This window comes from Nicotiana sylvestris, chromosome 2 (genome assembly GCF_000393655.2).
Source record: "Nicotiana sylvestris chromosome 2, ASM39365v2, whole genome shotgun sequence".
NCBI classification, from domain to species: Eukaryota; Viridiplantae; Streptophyta; class Magnoliopsida; order Solanales; family Solanaceae; genus Nicotiana; species Nicotiana sylvestris.
In genome coordinates this window covers 203,578,109-203,599,140 of record NC_091058.1, presented here as the reverse complement: position 1 = coordinate 203,599,140, position 21,032 = coordinate 203,578,109, and positions in this window count along the sequence as shown.

Sequence of the window (21,032 nt, the reverse complement as noted above, 5' to 3'; positions counted from 1 at the left end):
AAATATAGAATTAAATCCTAAATGCAAATGCAACATATTTTTGTATTTTCCGTTGATTGAATAAAATAAATATGCACAGACAAATGCAAACATTCAACATAAAATGCCACGAAAATCCACAAAATTGCAAACACTGAAAGAAATTATTTTGTGTTGAATTTATGGGAGTAATTCATATAGGGAAAAAATCACGTGCTCACAGCCGCGAAGAATCTACCGTGGACTGCAATGCTTAGAACCCCAGAATTGCATCTCTCTGAACTTATCCACCGCGGACCGCACTAAATGGACCCCCGACCGTGGTGGGTCTTTTGCAGCTTCAGTGGATTTTATGCTGCAGCGTTACTTTGACTTGTGCTTGGCACTTGTGCAGGTTTCACTCCTTTTTGAGCTGTTTTTGACTTCTTGTCACTTTTTTGACCAAACACTGCAAACAAGCACAACATGTAAGCTTTCGGGACTACTTGTATACATTTTTAATCCAAAACTCAAGCAAAAAGGAGTATAAAATAGACTAGAAACCCCTAGTTATCAGATGTATTGTTGCAATCTTAGTAATGTCACTAAGGAGTGAACGGACTTGTACAGATGGTGAATGAGCACGGGCTGTTCATGTGCTAGTAGAGCCTTGGAGTTGATTATATTCGGGAACAAGTTAGAGTGGGTGACTCTCAACAACGGTCTTAGTGGAGCCAAAAGTTAAAGTGTGGTACCTAAGGATTTCGAGTCCGCAGTATGGTTGAGTATCGAGTTTATGCAGAAAATTATGAAAAAGGGCTTGGAGTATTCTGTGTTATCTTTGGTCTGTGGGGTAACATGAGAAAAATGGGAGAAAATGACTTCAGAATTCATAGAGGAATTATCAGAATGGGTGTACCAGTTGAAGATGTGAATATGCGCATAAGGAGGGTATGAGATGGTTCGTGGGTTTTGAGACAATGTGATCTCGTGAAATGGGGTCACTCAGGATGAGTGCAGGTTGAGTTCATTATGTGTTGAATGAAGCTATCATTATTCCTAAGGCAAGTCTAAGGTAAATTAGGAGAAGTCGGATCAGTTAGCAATGGTTGAATCGGCATAATGATGGTAATGATCAGCTTCTTTAGCATGTTGAGTTATGCATGTGATTTGTGGTGGTATGTGCGAGGCTTGATGGCCGTTGCAATTGATTTTATTGGGAGGCATTCGAGTATTACGGCATGTTATGTGTAGATGGATCCCGGAAGAGTTATGGTGGTTTAGACCACTACTTGAGGATTGTATTTTATGCGGTTATGGGATATCAGTCGCATGTTGCAATGGTTCTCCTGAAATGAGTTAAGTGAAAGGTTTCTATACGATGGAATGTTTATTCTATTAGTGGTTCAGGAGTTATGATGGAATTCTTGGCATGTTAGGTGCAATGAGGGGCATGGAAATTGGATGTTGAGGATCAAGGTTACGGTTTGGTGTAGATAAGAATGTTATGAGCTTGAATGAGCAGGAAAGAATTCAAATGTTTAGAGTAAGCTGGTATTATCTTTAGCATCACCTGAGATCAGTGTCCGATGTAAGAGGCTTTGCATACTGATTTAAGAATTTTTTATTTACCTTATAGTATTGTATTGCTGGTGGCATGGATGTGCAGACTTGTTACCTATTTCGGAAGGCCGTGGGAGCGTGTCCCATTGGAAGATTGTACAAGTGTGACATGTAGTCACTTGATTGATCGAAGATCAGAACCAAGTATGGAGATTGTGGTACTATCATTCATGTGAGAATTTATGCATGAAGGGCTCTCGGTTCATTTGGTTGTGGACTGTGGAAGTTTGTTTCAGGTCAACGGCTGTTCTTGTGTGTCATGGGAAGAAGGGTTATTGTGGATCCTTGAAAGGTTACTAGCCTAGTGTGGTACGATCAGAATCATCTTGAGGTCTGTGGAAGGATCTAAATGTGAACATGGGCTCTATATCAGGCCGGATGTATTCATTTCAGCATAACACTCCTTATGAAGGAGTATTCGGACGTTAGATGTTGTTTTGTTGTCGGCTATTTCATGTAATACTATATTGTGTCGTGTGAGTTATGAAACAGCTTGATAAATTTCATATATGTTGAGGTTCCACGTAGCGATGGTGTTATATGAGTAGATGGCTCTAGAGACTCAGATCATATATCGCACCTTAGTTGTGCTTGAGTTCTGTAGCGTATGACACTATCTGTCTCCCTAGGGATGGTATTATGCACTTGGCGTGCTTGTGGCCGATATTCGGGAATTTTATAGTAATGAGCATTCTAGCTTGGTAAGTATCTCCTTATATAGATTTTATGTGTGGATCGGGTGGTATGCCGCCACGGGTATCATGGTTGGATTGGGTTATATGCTGCAATAGTGTGATGTTGAGTACAGTCCCTTATATCTATTATTGTGTGTTTTGCTTCTCACTTTTCAGGGAAGATTCATAACATCTTTTCGGTGGTTTAATCAGTTACGTGGGTTGAGTAGTTCGTTCCAGAGTTTGTTTTCCTTATGTATCATATTCAAGTTGTTGCTTGTTGGTGCATTGTTGGCGTCATTATGAGATCTTAGATAGTGTTTGTGTTGGCTTATTGACAGAACGACTTGTACTGGGTGAGACGAGATTATTGGACCTGGGATCGATGCAATCAGATTTATATAAGGCACATTAAAGGGCAAATATCGTTATTCAGACCAGAATTAGATAATGGTTCTTATCAAGAGGAGAGACTCCATGAATTGTGATTCGGTAGGTGGTTATGGGTTCTATACATCTTTTCTGTCATGGCAGCATTGCGGCAGTTGAAGCAAGTCTTATATTGAAACTATTGTTTCAATATAACTTGTAGCCATCGAGTCGAACTTACTACTGGTTAACCAATATGAAACTAAAGCTGAAATTTTCAACTAAAGAACTCAAATGAGTAGATGACAGTATTACAATTCAAACTCTATTTATCTATCATGTTGAATCTCTTTCCAATCATAAAATTTAAAAGACATGTACCTGAAAATGAAGGTAGGAGGAGTAAGTTTCAGCAGTAGCAGCAGTAACAAATTCAGTAGAATATACTGATAACACAGTAAAATCTGAACAAGAATAGGATTCGAAGAGCCCAGATGCACAGTAAAGTACTTTTAAGAAACACTTCGGATTTTAACTAAACAGTGGAATCACATAAAGTTGAACATATTCAAAAAAAAAACCAACATTTCATATTTCAGTTTTTCTTCAGTTTCAAATTCAGTTTGTTTCTGATTTTCTGTTTCTGCTGTTGTATCTGTGTGTGAGTGTGTATGTGAGTGTTCTATTTTTTGTTTCCTTCCTTTAAAATCTCAGCCCTCAAAATCTCTTAAAAATTCTCTCTTAAAAATTCTCTCTTTTCAAAAATTCTCCTTTCTTAAAGTCTGTCCAGCTCCTGTATTTATACAGGGCTGGTTGCACCCTCTTCATGTTGGATGGACCCTTTCTTTCTTTTAAAAACAGAAAATTTCCATTAACAAAACTGTTTTTCCACTTTAAATCCCATTAGGCTAACTTTTCCCTGATTTTCAGCAGCCCATTATCCCTTGTTCCCCATTAGTATCATTAACTAATAGCTATTAACACTACATTATAATACACTAGCCTTAACACCCTGTTTTTTACTGTTTCATTCCCAAAAGTGCCCCTGAAATCCTGATGTTATTACTGAAAAATCAGAACCTACAGCAAAACAGATTCTAAAATCTGTACAAACTTAGTTATTCTTCTGATTTACAGCTATAACCAATCCTATTAACCTCCTAATACAATTGTATTTGACCAACTTTTGTAAACTTGAATCCAAACTTGACATTACAGCAATATTTCACTGAATTCAGAACTAACAACATATTACTGAAATTATCACAACAATTCAGACTGGACCTAACACTGAACTAGAATCAAACACACACAGGATCATTGTCAATACTGACAATGTCCTGAAACCTTACTGTTCAGACAATAACATATATACAACCTTTATTATGACAGATTCATATAAACCAGGATGATTTAACTGACGAGTATCTACAATATCTGTCAACAAATAGTACATAATGATAGAAAACAGGTTGTTTCAATCAGTATTATTATGAATGAAAATTCATAATATAACTAATCGACGAACTAAATCGAGTCGATTATACACAATGTAACAAAGCATAATCAATCAGAAACAATTCACATTTAAAATTAGGTAGACGGGTAGGAGACAGTATGATAATAACAGATGGAAAAATTACACGGACTAAAACAAACACAAAAATACATGTATAATACACAAAAATAAATAGAAAAAATACCTATGAATCTTCAATTTTATTCCGACTCGAACTCAACTTGGATTTCGGATTTTTGTTTGAAATCAAACTGACCTTAGTCGAAGTATTTTCCACTGAAAATACTTCGACTAAGGTCGATTGAACCTCAATCTTCACTTAATCTGAACAGAATCCAAAAGTTTAGTATTTTTAGGGTTCTTAAAAAAAACTCGATTTGGGATTTAACCATTTCTGGTCAGATTCGAGAAGAACCAAAGATGTTCTAGGCACGAGGGAGGCCAGGGGGTTAACTGGTGTGAGTTTGAAATGGATCTGAGTTTGTTCTTGTTTGGTCCGAATCTTCAAAAGAAGATTCGAGAAGTTCCGAACTGATTCGAACCAAACAAACGATAGATCCATACTTAGGGTGACTAGGGGAAGCTATGGTGTCGGTTTGGGACTGTTAGGTTTAGATCTGAACTTGGCTTGAATCTTCAAATGAAGATTCGAGAACTTTCGGGGAGATTCGAACCAAGCGGGTAACATATTCGTATAGAGGGTGTTCAGGGGGTTATGGGGTGTCAAGATGGTGACCGGCGGCGTTGATGCCGCCGGGTTTCAGGCGGTGGAATCCTAGGGCGGCTAGGGTTAGGAGTGGGGGTTTGGGACGATGATGAACAGTGTAGGAAGGGGGGGTGTTTGGTTAGGGGCCGGGGTAAGGTTTGGGATTTATATAGGGGTGGGGTGGACTGGTATCGTCCGTTGGATCAGGTAGAATGGATGGCTGAGATCTACTCACTTAACCAAACGGTGTCGTTTGGTTTAAGTTAGGGGGACGGGTTGAACCGGGTATCGGATCGGGTAAGGGTCTTGGGTTAGGGTGATGAGATCTTGGCCGTTGGTTGGATTTAATCCAACGGCCCTTGATGAGAGGTGACCAAACGACGTCGTTTGGTATTAGCTTGGGACTGGGTCAGACTTGGCTGTTTGGATTGGGCTGTGAGGGGGGATTAATGTTTTGGGCCTGGATTTTAATCCAGGTCCGATTTTTGTATAACTTGTTTTTTTTTTATTTTATTATTTTCTAATTTCATTATTAAAAAAAATCTTAATTAAAATTATAAAAACAAAATTACTATTACAAAGATATTAATTACCTTTTTAACAACTATTAACACATAGACAACATTAATCACACAGTGGAAAGAAAATAGAACAAAATGCATATTTTTATGATTTTATTTAAATTAACTTAATTAAATGCATACTTAAATCCTAGATATACATGAAACATGTATTTTTATTTTTATTTTGTTTAATTATAACAAAGCAAACATTTTACGGACATAAACAAATATTTAACACCACGCAAATTCAGAAATTACACAGCAAAAGAAATTTATTTTGATTTATTTTGGAGTAATTTTTCGTAAAGCAAAAATCACGTGCTCACAGCTGCCCCTCTTTGTGCGGAAACTCGAAGAGTTTTCGTACAAAGATAAAGTGAGCGGACACGAGCGATTTTTGCCCGTTCGAATACTCCGTGGGAAGCATTTTTTGAAAGATTTGACCGAACCTCTGCTTCGAAGGTTTCCTACATATCCTTGGCTATAAAGGAATCAGGTCAATGTAGTTCGGGAATTTTTTGGTAGCTGGGACTACCATGGGACTGTGATGTTACTGCTGCTTCGTGCTGTTTTTACTGCTCGCTGACCTCCTTATTACACCTTACTTTAAAGGAAATACAAAAAGTTAAACTAGATTATGGTACAGGAATTGTAAAAATCTTATCTAGATCATGCCCTTGCGTTTCTTGTTGTCTTGATATCTTGGTGACTCTTGGGCATTTGGCTTATTCCGTATTCTTTTTCATTATGTCCCGTATTTTCTTTTGGGACTCTTATTTTTTCTTGCTGCGGATTCTGTTGGACTCCTCTGCTTTATTGATTCTAAGTGTGCTCCTTTTTCATATGAGCATGCTTTTGATTTCAACATTTCGATTTCATTCCCTCGTTCTTCAGGTGGGTGCCTTGACTGCTTCTTTCTTTCTTCATCCTTATTCTCCAGGTGGACTCCTGACTTCTTCAATTTCTTTGTCCTCATTCTCCAGGTGGACGCCTGACTTCTTCTTTTCTTCATCCTCATTCTCCAGGTGGACGCCTAATTTCTTCTTTTCTCATCCTCATTCTCCAGGTGGACGCCTGATTTCTTCGATTCTTTGTCCTCATTCTCCAGGCGGACGCCTGACTCCTTCTAATTTCTTCATCCTCATTCTCCAGGTGGACGCCTGACTTCTTCTTTTTCTCATCCTCATTCTCCAGGTGGACGCCTGACTTCTTTAATTCTTCATCCTCATTCTCCAGGTGGACGCCTGACTTCTTCTTTTCTCATCCTCATTCTCCAGGTGGACGTCTGACTCCTTCTAATTTCTTCATCCTCATTCTCCAGGTGGACGCCTGACTTCTTCTTTTTCTCATCCTCATTCTCCAGGTGGACGCCTGACTTCTTTAATTCTTCATCCTCATTCTCCAGGTGGACGCCTGACTTCTTTAATTCTTCATCCTCATTCTCCAGGTGGACGCCTGACTTCTTCTTTTCTCATCCTCATTCTCCAGGTGGACGCCTGACTTCTTTAATTCTTCATCCTCATTCTCCAGGTGGACGCCTGACTTCTTCTTTTCTCATCCTCATTCTCCAGGTGGACGCCTGACTTCTTTAATTCTCATCCTCATTCTCCAGGTGGACGCCTGACTTCTTTAATTCTTCATCCTCATTCTCCAGGTGGACGCCTGACTTCTTCTTTTCTCATCCTCATTCTCCAGGTGGACGCCTGACTTCTTCAATTTCTTTATCCTCATTCTCCAGGTGGACGCCTGACTTCTTTAATTCTTCATCCTCATTCTCCAGGTGGACGCCTGACTTCTTCTTTTCTCATCCTCATTCTCCAGGTGGACGCCTGACTTCTTTAATTCTTCATCCTCATTCTCCAGGTGGACGCCTGACTTCTTCTTTTCTCATCCTCATTCTCCAGGTGGACGCCTGACTTCTTCAATTCTTTATCCTCATTCTCCAGGTGGACGCCTGACTTCTTTAATTCTTCATCCTCATTCTCCAGGTGGACGCCTGACTTCTTCTTTTCTCATCCTCATTCTCCAGGTGGACGCCTGACTTCTTTAATTCTTTACCAGGTATTTCCTGACACAAATATTGTATTTGCCCCTGTTTTTAAATCAAAGAAAACTTCGTTAGTTTAAAGCAGGGTGGTTGGCTGTGGTATTCTTGCAGATGGTGATGTTTCTCTTCGTCTCTCTTTATTGCCTTGGAATGATTGAAAAGACTGTTTTGTCTTTGTAATTGATCCTTGACTATAGGATTCCCCTCTGTGTGTTTTCCTTCAAAACCTTTCAACTGTAATCATGTGCCTCTTTTGACTTTGCTGATCCACTTTTGATTTTATCTTTCTTACACCCATATTTTATCTCCTAACTTTCGTGGTTGTATTTTGTAACCTTGAATCTTGGTAGTATACCTTGACATCCCTTCTTATTTGTTTAGAATAAAACTTATCTCAAAGCTTGTAGAAAGTAAGATTATTATTAGCGAAATACGCTGATTTCGACAATTATAGAATGAAAAGAAAAATCCAATTTTTTTTGGATGACTGTTGGAAAAGGAATAAAGGACTTATCTGATTGGAATTACTGGCACCAATGATCAGGGTATGCACTTCGGATTAATCAACCCAGTCTTTTAATCAATCTCCTCTCAATTGTCTCAAGGAGTTTTCATCGATAAATTTTCCTCGTTTTTCACTTCTTCACTTCGTTTTCGCCTTATGGTGCCTGTGTGGGTTTTCACTTATAAGACTCTCTCATTTTACTTTTCTCTCAACTTCCGTTGCCTTATGGTGCCCGTGTGGGTTTTCACCTATAAGACTCTCTCATTTTACTTTTCTCTCAACTTTCGTCGCCGTATGGTGCCCGTGTGGGTTTTCACCTATAAGACTCTCTCATTTTTACTTTCTTTCCTTGTTTGTACCAGAGTGTTATGAACCACTTTATTTGCTTGCCTCAGCATTTTCTAAGATTGATCGAAAAGTCTTTTTGGTATAGGGTTAGAAATGAAAGAGGTATTAAAAGCTAAATAGCTTTGGTATGGGTTTAAGATTACAACTCTTGGAATCATTTCTTATTTCCGACACAATTCCTGCCCCAGTTTCTTGATTGGGGTCTCTTAATGTTTCTTTTCCGTGCCCATTGTGCATGTGGTGCACCCTATGACCGAGCCGTGAGGCGCCTACGTATCCTTCTTTGAGGAATCAGGTCAAACGTAGTTCACTCCATAATAGTGAAGATTTTGATTTTTTTTTTTTTTATTGATTCCAAGAGAGGGTAGGAAAGAAACAAGTATGGCTCAAAGGGGAAGCAAATGGTATAGTGTTTGGATAGCAGAATAAATTGCCTTTGTCATTTCAATCTTCGAAATAGTGCTAAATACAAACATTCAAAAAGTTATGCATAATATCTTTTTACCGCGTCAGAATTGATCGCCATATCTATGCATTTGCCTTCAATATCTGTTAAACATAGTGCACCATTCGATAATACTCTGGTCACAATGAATGGTCCTTGCCAATTCGGAGCAAATTTGCCTTTTGCTTCGACCTGATGTGGAAGAATGCGTTTCAGCACATGCTGACCTACTTCAAACTTCCGGGGACGCACCTTTTTGTTGTATGCTCTTTCTATTCTTCTTTGATATAATTGACCATGGCATACTGCGGTCAATCGTTTTTCGTCAATCAAGTTTAACTGTTCTAGACGGGTTTTGACCCATTCATCATCATCAATCTTTGCTTCGGCGATGATCCGAAGGGAAGGAATCTCAATTTCTGCAGGAATTACTGCTTCAGTGCCGTATACCAACAAATAAGGAGTTGCTCCTACTGAAGTGCGAACGGTAGTGCGGTATCCCAATAAAGCAAATGGTAATTTTTCATGCCATTGTTTTGAACCTTCTACCATTTTCCGCAGTATCTTCTTTATGTTTTTGTTGGCTGCTTCTACTGCTCCATTCGCCTTGGGCCGATATGGGGTAGAGTTACGATGTGTAATCTTAAACTGTTGACATACTTCTTTCATTAAGTTGCTGTTAAGATTAGCACCGTTATCTGTGATGATCACCTTCGGGATTCCGAATCGACATATGATATTTGAGTGGACAAAATCGACCACAGCTTTCTTGGTCACTGATTTGAATGTCTTGGCCTCAACCCATTTGGTAAAATAATCAATAGCTACCAGAATGAATCTGTGTCCATTGGATGCTGCCGGCTCAATTGGTCCAATCACATCCATGCCCCAAGCAACGAAAGGCCATGGTGCCGACATTGTGTGCAACTCGGATGGTGGAGAATGAATCAAATCTCCGTGTATTTGGCATTGATGACATTTGCGTACAAAACTGATACAATCTCTCTCCATGGTAAGCCAATAGTAACCAGCCCGTAGGATCTTCTTTGCCAACACATATCCACTCATGTGGGGTCCGCAAACTCCTGAATGTACTTCAGACATGACAACTGTAGCTTGTCCGGCATCTATGCATCTTAATAATCCAATATCTGGTGTTCTTTTATACAAAACTCCTCCGCTTAAGAAGAATCCATTTGCTAATCGCCTAATGGTCCTCTTTTGGTCTCCTGTGGCTTGTGCGGGATATATCCCCATTCTGATATACTCCTTGATGTCGTGGAACCATGGTTCACCATAAAATTCTTCAACCATATTGCAATAAGCGTGCTGATCATGGACTTGAATATGTATTGGATCTACATAAGCTTTATCCGGATGGTGCAACATTGATGCCAGGGTAGCCAATGCATCGGCCACCTCATTATGGATTCTTGGAATATGTTGGAATTCCACTGATTGAAACCGCTGACAAAGATCATGTAGACATTGCCGGTACGGGATGAGCTTTAAGTCTCGGGTCTCCCATTCTCCTTGAATTTGATGTACCAAAAGATCCGAATCTCCCATGACTTAAGATTTCTCGGATACCCATGTCTGCAGCTAGCCTTAACCCCAAAATGCAAGCTTCGTATTCAGCCATATTATTGGTGCAATAAAATCGTAATTGAGCCGTAACAGGATAGTGATGCCCTGTTTCAGAAATGATTACAGCTCCTATTCCGACTCTTTTCATGTTAGCGGCCCCATCAAAGAAAAGTTTCCAACCAGGTTTTTCAATTTGTTCCACCTCGTCGATATGCATTGTTTCTTCATCGGGAAAATAAGTCTTTAACGGCTCATATTCCTCATCGACCGGGTTTTCGGCTAAATGATCGGCCAGTGCTTGAGCCTTCATTGCAATTCGAGTCACATAGATGATGTCGAATTCCGTGAGCAATATCTGCCACTTTGCAAGTCTTCCTGTTGGCATAGGCTTTTGAAAAATGTATTTCAACGGATCCAACCGAGAAATGAGGTAAGTAGTATAGGATGACAAATAGTGTTTCAATTTTTGAGCTACCCATGTTAGGGCGCAACATGTCTTTTCCAGATGAGTATACTTAACCTCATAAGCTGTGAACTTCTTGCTAAGGTAGTAGATGGCCTGTTCTTTTCTGCCAGTGAGGTCATGCTGCCCCAATACACAACCAAATGAATTTTCCAAAACCGTCAAGTAAAGAATCAAAGGTCTTCCTGGCTCTGGCGGGACCAACACGGGTGGGTTTGATAAGTACCCTTTTATTTTATCGAACGCTTCCTGACACTCATCGGTCCATTTGACTGCAGCATCCTTTTTTAACAATTTGAAAATTGGCTCGCAGGTTGTTGTGAGCTGAGCAATAAACCTGCTGATATAATTTAACCTTCCCAACAAACTCATTACTTCAGTTTTGTTTCTTGGGGGTGGCAGTTCTTGGATGGCTTTGATCTTTGACGGATCTAGCTCAATGCCTCGTCGACTGACTATGAATCCCAGCAACTTTCCGGATGGAACTCCAAATGCGCACTTGGCAGGGTTAAGCTTGAGGTTGTACCTGCGAAGTCTTAAGAAGAACTTCCTCAAATCCTCAACGTGGTCGGCCTGATGCTTTGATTTTATGATCACATCGTCCACGTATACCTCAATCTCCTTATGTATCATGTCATGAAACACTGTGGTCATTGCTCTCATATAGGTTGCTCCGGCGTTCTTTAGACCGAATGGCATTACCCGGTAGCAATAAGTTCCCCATGGTGTGATGAATGTCGTCTTTTCTGCATCTTCTTCATCCATTAGAATTTGATGATACCCGGCATAACAATCCACGAAAGACCCTATATCATGCTTGGCACAATTGTCGATCAAAATATGGATATTGGGTAATGGGAAATTATCCTTTGGACTTGCTTTGTTGAGATTGCGATAGTCGACGCATACTCTAATTTTGCCATCTTTCTTTGGCACAGGAACGACATTAGCCAACCAAACAGGATATCGAGTAACTCGAATGACCTTTGCTTCCAATTGTTTGGTGATTTCTTCCTTAATTCTCATACTCATATCAGGCTTGAATTTTCTCAGTCTCTGCTTAACAGGAGGCACCGTTGGATCTGTGGGCAATTTGTGGACCACCAAATCAGTGCTCAGGCCCGGCATGTCGTCATACGACCATGCAAAAACATCTTTGAATTCTATGAGTGCTTTAATTAACTCTTCTCGGATCTTTGGTTCCAGATGGACACTTATTTTAGTTTCCCGGACATTACTCGTGTCCCCTATATTGACGTCCTCGGTATCACTCAAGTTAGGTTTGATTTTTTCCTCAAAGTGAATTAACTCTTTACTAATCTCTTCAAAAACCTCATCTTCATCATATTCTGATTCATAATCACAATATATTTCTTGAATTAATATTTCGGAACCAGATTGATTTTTAAGACTGGGCTGAGGATTCCTCATGCATGCCATATCATTAGAGCCAGCGTAAAAGGAACTGTACAGAAAAGAAGAAAAAGAAAAGGAAACTATTAGGAATGATAAAAAAGGAAACTGCTTTTTATTGGATGATGAAAGATAACAAGGTTTTGCACACTTCAAACCAACTGTAAGGTAAACTTTGGGATTACAACCTTGAAATAACCCAAAACAAATTGAAAGAAAATCAAAATAAACTACCAAGACTCCTTTCGAATTGGGAGAGGAGTGGCTTTCCAATTATTGAGCTTTGTTTCTGGCCCAACGAATTGAACTTCTGCTTTGCTACACCCTTCTCCGCTTTCCAACATATTCACATCACTAAACAATTTCTCGAACCTTTCAATTAATTCCTCCTCAGGATTGACCCGGGATTTAGGATTTGTTGTTATCGGACGATTTTTAGCGCCGGTCTTGACAAAAGACTTTGACAGATGTGGGACTGGTTTTGGAAGAACCCATGTTTGGTGTTTCAGCTTCCTGGCCCTTATCACGTCATTGGCAGTGGGTATGAACCCTAAACCGAATGTTCCCCAGTTCTCGGGGAGAGATACTGGTTGTACAATTCCTTGTAGAGATAAGCCCAGACCTTTGCCGGGTATAAAGCCATTCTTTAACATTTCGTAAGCTACCATGACTGATGCAGAAGATATCTTTGGATTCGGAAGGTATTTCCCTTCTGGAATTTTCTCTACTGACACCGTGTTGGTCACTTGGTATACCCATGGTCCTTGGTCAATTTCTGTTCCCTCGACCGGTACAATGGTACTGCTGTGAGCATTTAAACTTTCTTCTCCATACACGACTACTTCTTGATGATCCCATTCAAACTTGACAGCCTGATGTAGTGTTGACGGGACTGCTTTAGCAGCATGGATCCATGGTCGACCCAATAACAAGTTGTAAGAAACAGATATGTCCAACACTTGGAATTCCATTGTGAATTCAACTGGCCCTATAGTTAGTTCCAACACTATGTCGCCAAATGAATCTCTGCTTCCACCGTCAAATCCTCGTACGCAGATACTATTTTTCTGGATCCTTTCCTCTTTAATTTTTAATTTGTTTAAAGTGGAGAGAGGGCATATGTTTTCACTGGACCCATTGTCAACCAATACCCGGCTTACTACGGAGTTTTCACATTTCACAGTGAGGTAAAGAGCTTTGTTGTGCTCGGTACCTTCCACAGGTAATTCATCATCAGCAAATGTAATTCTGTTTGTCTCAAAGATTCTGTTGGCTATTTTGCCCAAATGGTTTACAGAGATCTTTTCAGGAACATGAGCTTCATTCAGGATTTTCATCAACGCCAGACGGTGTTCCTCTGAATGGATCAGTAATGACAACAATGAAATTTGAGCGGGGGTCTTATTTAATTGATCCACAACAGAATAATCATGGAGCTTCATTTTTCTTAAAAACTCCTCCGCCTCTTCTTCTGTCACAGCTTTCTTTGTTGATATTGGATTGTTTTTAGTTTTTCTCAACTCTTCGGGAGTAAAACATCTTCCCGAACAAGTCAAGCCTTGCACCTCACACACTTCTTCCTTGATTTCTTTGCCCTTGTACATTACGGTCACCCGTTCATAGTTCCATGGGATGGTTTTGTTGTTGATGATTGGCAGCTGGATTACAGGTGCAATAATAACCTGATCTGTACGTGCTCCTTCCACGAATACAATGGGTTTGTTAGCAACCCCTGGTACTATCACCTTCGGCCTCTCTTGTTTTGCGGCAACTTTGCTCGATGACCCCTCGTCGACTATCATAGACGGTTCATCACCATTTTTGTTCTGTTTAGACACCGGCTTCTCCTCCATTAACTGCTTATCTGGCTTGGTTTCATGAGACTTGATCATCATGACAGTTTGTGACGGCTTCTTTGTCTCTCCATCAGCTTGTATGATTTCTATCATGTTAGCCTCTTGATGGGCTGGCATTGGATTTCTATTGATATTTGGAGCTTCGGGGGTTTGAACCTCGATTTTATTAGTATCAATCAGCTCTTGTATTGCATTTTTCAAATGCCAACATTTCTCCGTATCATGGCCTGGTGCACCGGAGCAATATTCACAGCTAATGGTGTAATCCAGATTCTTTGGTGGAGGATTGGGTAGTTTGGATTGTATTGGTCTCAGCATGTCTAGCTGTCTCAACCTGTGGAACAGACTAGTGTAAGACTCTCCCAATGGAGTGTAAGTTTTCTTTTTCTGTTCCCTTTCTCCCCTGAATGCTGGCCTAGGCCTGAAACCTGGTCCGGGATAGGCTCGTGGGTAAGTATTTGGTGTGACAGGAGCACGCCAATTGGTGTGAACAGGTGGCTGATTGTATGCTTGAGCATGGTTAATGGCAAAATGAGGCTCTGAAGGGTGATAGTAGTGTTGGGATGAATCATGGTGGTAAGCTGATTGGCGAGGTCGTTGCTGATTATAGTAAAGCGGTGAACCCCTGGGTCCCGGCCAAATTCCTGAAATCAACTACGGCTGCTTCCTCCCTTTTCTTTCTTCCGATTCCTCCTACCCCGCCTTGAATAGCTTGAGTAGTTGCCTTAATTGCTGAATAGCTCATGATTTTATTTGTCTTGAGGCCTTCTTCCACCATACCTCCCATCTTCACTACTTCGTTGAATGATTTCCCAACCGCTGAAACCAAATGGGCATAGTAAGTCGGTTCCAAGGCTTGGAGGAAGTAGTCTACCATTTCGCTCTCCTTCATAGGAGGATCTACTCTTGCTGCCTGTTCTCTCCACCGAAAACCATACTCTCTGAAACTTTCATTGTGTTTCTTCTCAAATTTGGTCAAAGATAATCGATCTGGGATGATTTCCAGATTGTATTGGAAATGGTATGCGAATGCCTGTGCCAGGTCATCCCAGGTGTACCATCTTCCATGGTCCTGGCGTGTATACCACTCCAAAGCTGATCCGCTTAGACTTTGACTGAAGTAAGCCATCAATAATTCATCCTTTCCCCCAGCTCCTCGCATCTTGCTACAGAAACCCCTTAAGTGGGCTACTGGGTCGCCGTGCCCGCTGTATAGGTCAAATTTGGGCATCTTGAAGCCAAATGGCAATTGTACATTAGGGAATAAGCATAAATCTTTGTATGCTACACTGACTTGCCCACCTAATCCCCGCATGTCTCGGAACGACTGTTCTAGACTTTTGACCTTCCTGAACATCTCTTCTTGTTCAGCATTTTTGGCTGGCTTGTCAATTTCGGTTGGGAGATCAAACCGAGGAGCAGGTGAATTGATTTCGGAGGCTTTGAAGGTGGGCTCCGGGGGGTAATATTGGTTGTCTTGGGCCTGAAATGTAGGCTCACTAGGAGATTTGTGAAATGTAGCAGGGGGAGGTGCTACGAAAACAGGAGTCATAGGTGGAGGAAGGTACGGAACTGGTTTTGGAGGTGGAGACTGTGGTGTCTGAGAGGTGGTGCCTCGGTAGTGCTGATAAATGGGGAAACTTGGGGATAATTCAGTGGTGATATTATCCTGAGTTTGGATCATTGATGGAGCAGGGTTATTTGGGTAAGATGGGGGTAACTGTCCTGTAGACCAAGCTTGGTACATTTCAGCCATTTGCTGCTTGAGCTTAAGCATCTCTTCTTTCATTTTCCCGACATCCAACTCTTCTATTTCCATACCTGTGTCAACATCTGGGATAGACATATTTTTGGGTATTGGTCCTTTGGATCTTGTGTGATAGTGATAATATGCCAGTATACTCTTTAGAGAAACTAACTGGTTGAATTCTGAATTCTGAAAATGAACAAACTTGTTAGTTTTGAGAGTTTAACACATATATAATCACACGTTGAGATGCAATGCTCCTAGACAAATAATCCCATTCTATTATGCATTTGCTCGGTTGCTTGTGTCGTCCCAGCTTTCTTGAAATTGAAAAATTGTCATTCGCTTTTATTTACTATATATATCTTTATCGTGGTGGTCGAATCTTAGAGATTGCCTACGTATCATGTCAAACATGAATCAGACCTTGCGTAGTTCAGACCAAAGTCAATCACGTTTATTCATTACACAAAGATGGAATTACATTTGAAAACTTTAAGAAAATAGCTTAAAACACACACACTTAAATCAAAATAAAAGATACAATTCATAACATCTCACAACATGCCCCACTTTCCACTTTTGTTCTCTAATATTGGATTATCTGCTCAATGTGGGGCTTGACCTGGATGGCCTCCCAGCGTACGATACATCCTTTCCAACTCCATTGCTAGATGACGAGCAAAAGTGGGCGCATGCTCTGTAAACGCTTCATAATCCATTCCTTGGCAGTTTACATAACTTTGAGATGTGAAGACTGCCAGGTCGTGGATTTGTGCCCTGAAACCTTGGAGACGTTGGTCTTGGTCTTGTAATTGCTGCTGACGAGTGGTGGCTATATCTCTGACACGGTTTTCACGATCTAAAGCTGATTCTAATAGAGCTCGGAGTCTGGCCTGCTCTAATCTTGCTTGCGATCTTTCCCTGTCGAGGTCTGCTTGTTGATATTCTCTGTTGCATCTTCTTGCCTCTTCTAGTTGTGCACGAAGCTGGTCTTCTGATCGCATCCAATAGTCTTTTTCCTTCTTGAATTGAGCCTTGTCTTTTTCGGATTGCCTATCTTGGCGTTCCTTGTTAGATCTGGCTTCTTCGTTTAATTGTTGGATCCTTTCTTTTGCTTTGCTCAATGCCCTTTCGTTTTCCGCAAGCATGGAATCATAATCTTGCATTTTTTCGAAGAGGTTGGCGATGGTTTTTTGATCCTTCCAGCTCCTCTTTGGCGTTTCAGAGACTCTTTTCATCTTTTGGAACCGAGCATGAAGATTTTCATTCTCACAAGCTAGACTCTTTTTCTCGCCTTTGGCTTCTTGTTCTTGCAAATCTTTCTCCAAACTGAGGCTTCTTAGATTTTCTTTTAGGGCATGGATAGTGGCTTTGTACCCTTTTTCTTTTTCTCCCCAGATTAACCGCTCTTGGATTTTATCATTGAAATTTTGAACATGGGGTCTTTTTGTTGGCCTTTTTAGCTCAGGTTCTGGTACATCATCCACGCGAGACCGCTTTTCGAACCACCTTGCATATCCAGGATTTATCTCACCCTTGGTAGTGTCTAGGACTTGAGTATCACTTTTCAAGTATCGGCACCCATTCCACATTTGCTGAAGTAAAGCTTCGGGAATAGTGGCTTCTGGGTGTAATTCGATTACTTGCATACTCAAATCTTCCTCATCAGGAACTACTTGATATCTCCCTAGTTGCCTTAGGACTCTTAGTGGTGCATACGGCTGAATGCTTCTCAATCCCAATAGTAGTAGATAACTATTTGAGGTTGACATATGTATTACTTCTCTCATCGGGAGCCATCCCAGAGTCCATTCAATTTGATTTGCCGTTAAAGCCTTTAGATGAGATACCCATGCTTCTATCCCTTCTGGAGCTTGATAATTTTTTGTTCTTTCCTCATAGCTCTCGATGCAATTAGCTTTGTTCGACCCATACTGTATGATCTTGGGTTGTTGTTGGAGATGTTCAATCACCCACATTTGCAACAAAATTTTGCATCCTTCGAAAACTTTCGCTCCTGATTTGCATAAAGTCAAAGCCCGATAAATATCTGATAGAATGATGGGGACAAGGGTGTGATTTTCTTTAGTGGTGAGGATTTGCACAACTTTTGCGGTGCGAATATCAATTGTTCGCTCTTTATTTGGGAAGACCATGACTCCTAGAAAAGCCACCATGAAAGCAAATCGACGGTGCATCTGCCAAGTGTCTTTGTTTTGCTTATTAGTAAGGCCTTTCTCATGAATTTCGAACCCATCTGACTTTCCAAACCTGGAATACAAAAAATTGAAGGAACAACATCCATTGATGACATTGCTTTTCCTGATTTGACTGCTGATGTTCAGAAGACCGAAGAATCGATGTATTGAAGGAGCCTTTGTGAATATCAAGCTTTGATTTCTTAAACTTACGTCAAAACCAACATAGCCAGCTATCTCCTCTAATGTAGGAGTAAGCTCGAAGTCAGAGAAACGAAAAACATTGTGAACAGGATCCCAGAACGTTACTAATGTCGTAATCAGATCATCCCGAGGCTCAACTTTCATAATGTCCGTAAGATTTCCCAAATGCTTGACGACCCATTTTTGACCGTCTTCGCCTAAATCATACCACTACATTTGAAGCTGACATAGAAATTCCTCCGTACTTGTGGATGAGGGGCTTTGTGTATTGCTCATTTTGTATCTGAAATTTAATTTTAATAAAGTCAAAATTTATACTAAAAATCATTTTCGAAATTTTTTCTTTTATTTAAAAAAAAAATTTTAAAACTATATTTTTTCGAAATTTTTAGGAGTTATGATGGAATTCTTGGCATGTTAGGTGCAATGAGGGGCATGGAAATTGGATGTTGAGGATCAAGGTTACGGTTTGGTGTAGACAAGAATGTTATGAGCTTGAATGAGCAGGAAAGAATTCAAATGTTTAGAGTAAGCTGGTATTATCTTTAGCATCACCTGAGATCGGTGTCCGATGTAAGAGGCTTTGCATACTGATTTAAGAATTTTTTATTTACCTTATAGTATTGTATTGCTGGTGGCATGGATGTGCAGACTTGTTACCTATTTCGGAAGGCCGTGGGAGCGTGTCCCATTGGAAGATTGTACAAGTGTGACATGTAGTCACTTGATTGATCGAAGATCAGAACCAAGTATGGAGATTGTGGTACTATCATTCATGTGAGAATTTATGCATTAAGGGCTCTCGGTTCATTTGGTTGTGGACTGTGGAAGTTTGTTTCAGGTCAACGGCTGTTCTTGTGTGTCATGGGAAGAAGGGTTATTGTGGATCCTTGAAAGGTTACTAGCCTAGTGTGGTACGATCAGAATCAGCTTGAGGTCTGTGGAAGGATCTAAATGTGAACATGGGCTCTATATCAGGCCGGATGTATTCATTTCAGCATAACACTCCTTATGAAGGAGTATTCGGACGTTAGATGTTGTTTTGTTGTCGGCTATTTCATGTAATACTATATTGTGTCGTGTGAGTTATGAAACAGCTTGATAAATTTCATATATGTTGAGGTTCCACGTAGCGATGGTGTTATATGAGTAGATGGCTCTAGAGACTCAGATCATATATCGCACCTTAGTTGTGCTTGAGTTCTGTAGCGTATGACACTATCTGTCTCCCTAGGGATGGTATTATGCACTTGGCGTGCTTGTGGCCGATATTTGGGAATTTTATAGTAATGAGCATTCTAGCTTGGTAAGTATCTCCTTATATAGATTTTATGTGTGGATCGGGTGGTATGCCGCCACGGGTATCATGGTTGGATTGGGTTATATGCTGCAATAGTGTGATGTTGAGTACAGTCCCTTATATCTATTATTGTGTGTTTTGCTTCTCACTTTTCAGGGAAGATTCATAACATCTTTTCGGTGGTTTAATCAGTTACGTGGGTTGAGTAGTTCGTTCCAGAGTTTGTTTTCCTTATGTATCATATTCAAGTTGTTGCTTGTTGGTGCATTGTTGGCGTCATTATGAGATCTTAGATAGTGTTTGTGTTGGCTTATTGACAGAACGACTTGTACTGGGTGAGACGAGATTATTGGACCTGGGATCGATGCAATCAGATTTATATAAGGCACATTAAAGGGCAAATATCGTTATTCAGACCAGAATTAGATAATGGTTCTTATCAAGAGGAGAGACTCCATGAATTGTGATTCGGTAGGTGGTTATGGGTTCTATACATCTTTTCTGTCATGGCAGCATTGCGGCAGTTGAAGCAAGTCTTATATTGATCATGAGATATATTACGAGCTTCGGGTTAGTGGAAACTTTAGCTGTTGTGCTTGGAAAAGATTTGCATTGGGAAAATGAGTTACACGGTGCATGGTATGAATTCAGTAAGGATATATGATCGTGTTTGGTACAGTGTGTAGTGACTGATACGGTGTTCGTGTGTTGGGAACAGGCCTAGTAGAGAATTTCGGATGTTGGAATTTAGCTCTAAGTCTTTTTGGCTAAATAAACGGGGGAATATTCAGATTGGCTCGAGCTAATATGCTCAACTGAGTTGTGGTAGCACGGGTAGGTGCATGAGGTATTAAACAATAGTTTTAGACAACTCCAAAGCAGTCCTTACCACATTCGAGGACGAACGTATGTTTAAGTGGGAGAGAATGTAACGACCCGACCGGTCGTTTTGAGCTCTAGCGTGTCGTTCGGCAGTTTGAGATCATGAATAGCTTCACTTCAGGTATTATGACTTGTACGTGTAGTCGGAATTGAGTTTCAGGAAGTTCGAAGTTGATTTAGAGAGAAAATTCTCATTTCGGAAGCTTTAAGTTAGGAGAATTCACTAAAGTATGATTTTTGAGTAAACGACCTATGAATCGGGATTTGAAAGTTCCAACAGGTTCGTATGATGATTTTGGACTTAAGCATATATCTCGGTCGACTTTTGGATTACCCGGTGTCACACCTCCTTTTTCCGCCCCCCCCCCCCCCGAGGGTGCAAGGGAGTTTTCTCCAATTGAAGGACAGTCGAAACGGGATTTATTTAATTATTTAAGAGTCGCCACCTGGGAATTTTAAGGCGTCCCAAGTCACCAATTTTAATCCCTGAATCGAGGAGAATATGACTCTGTTTATTATTCTGCGAACCAGAAATCCTGAGTAAGGAATTCTGTTAATCCGGAAGAAGGTGTTAGGCATTTCCGAATTCCGTGGTTCTAGCACGGTCGCTTAACTGTTTTAT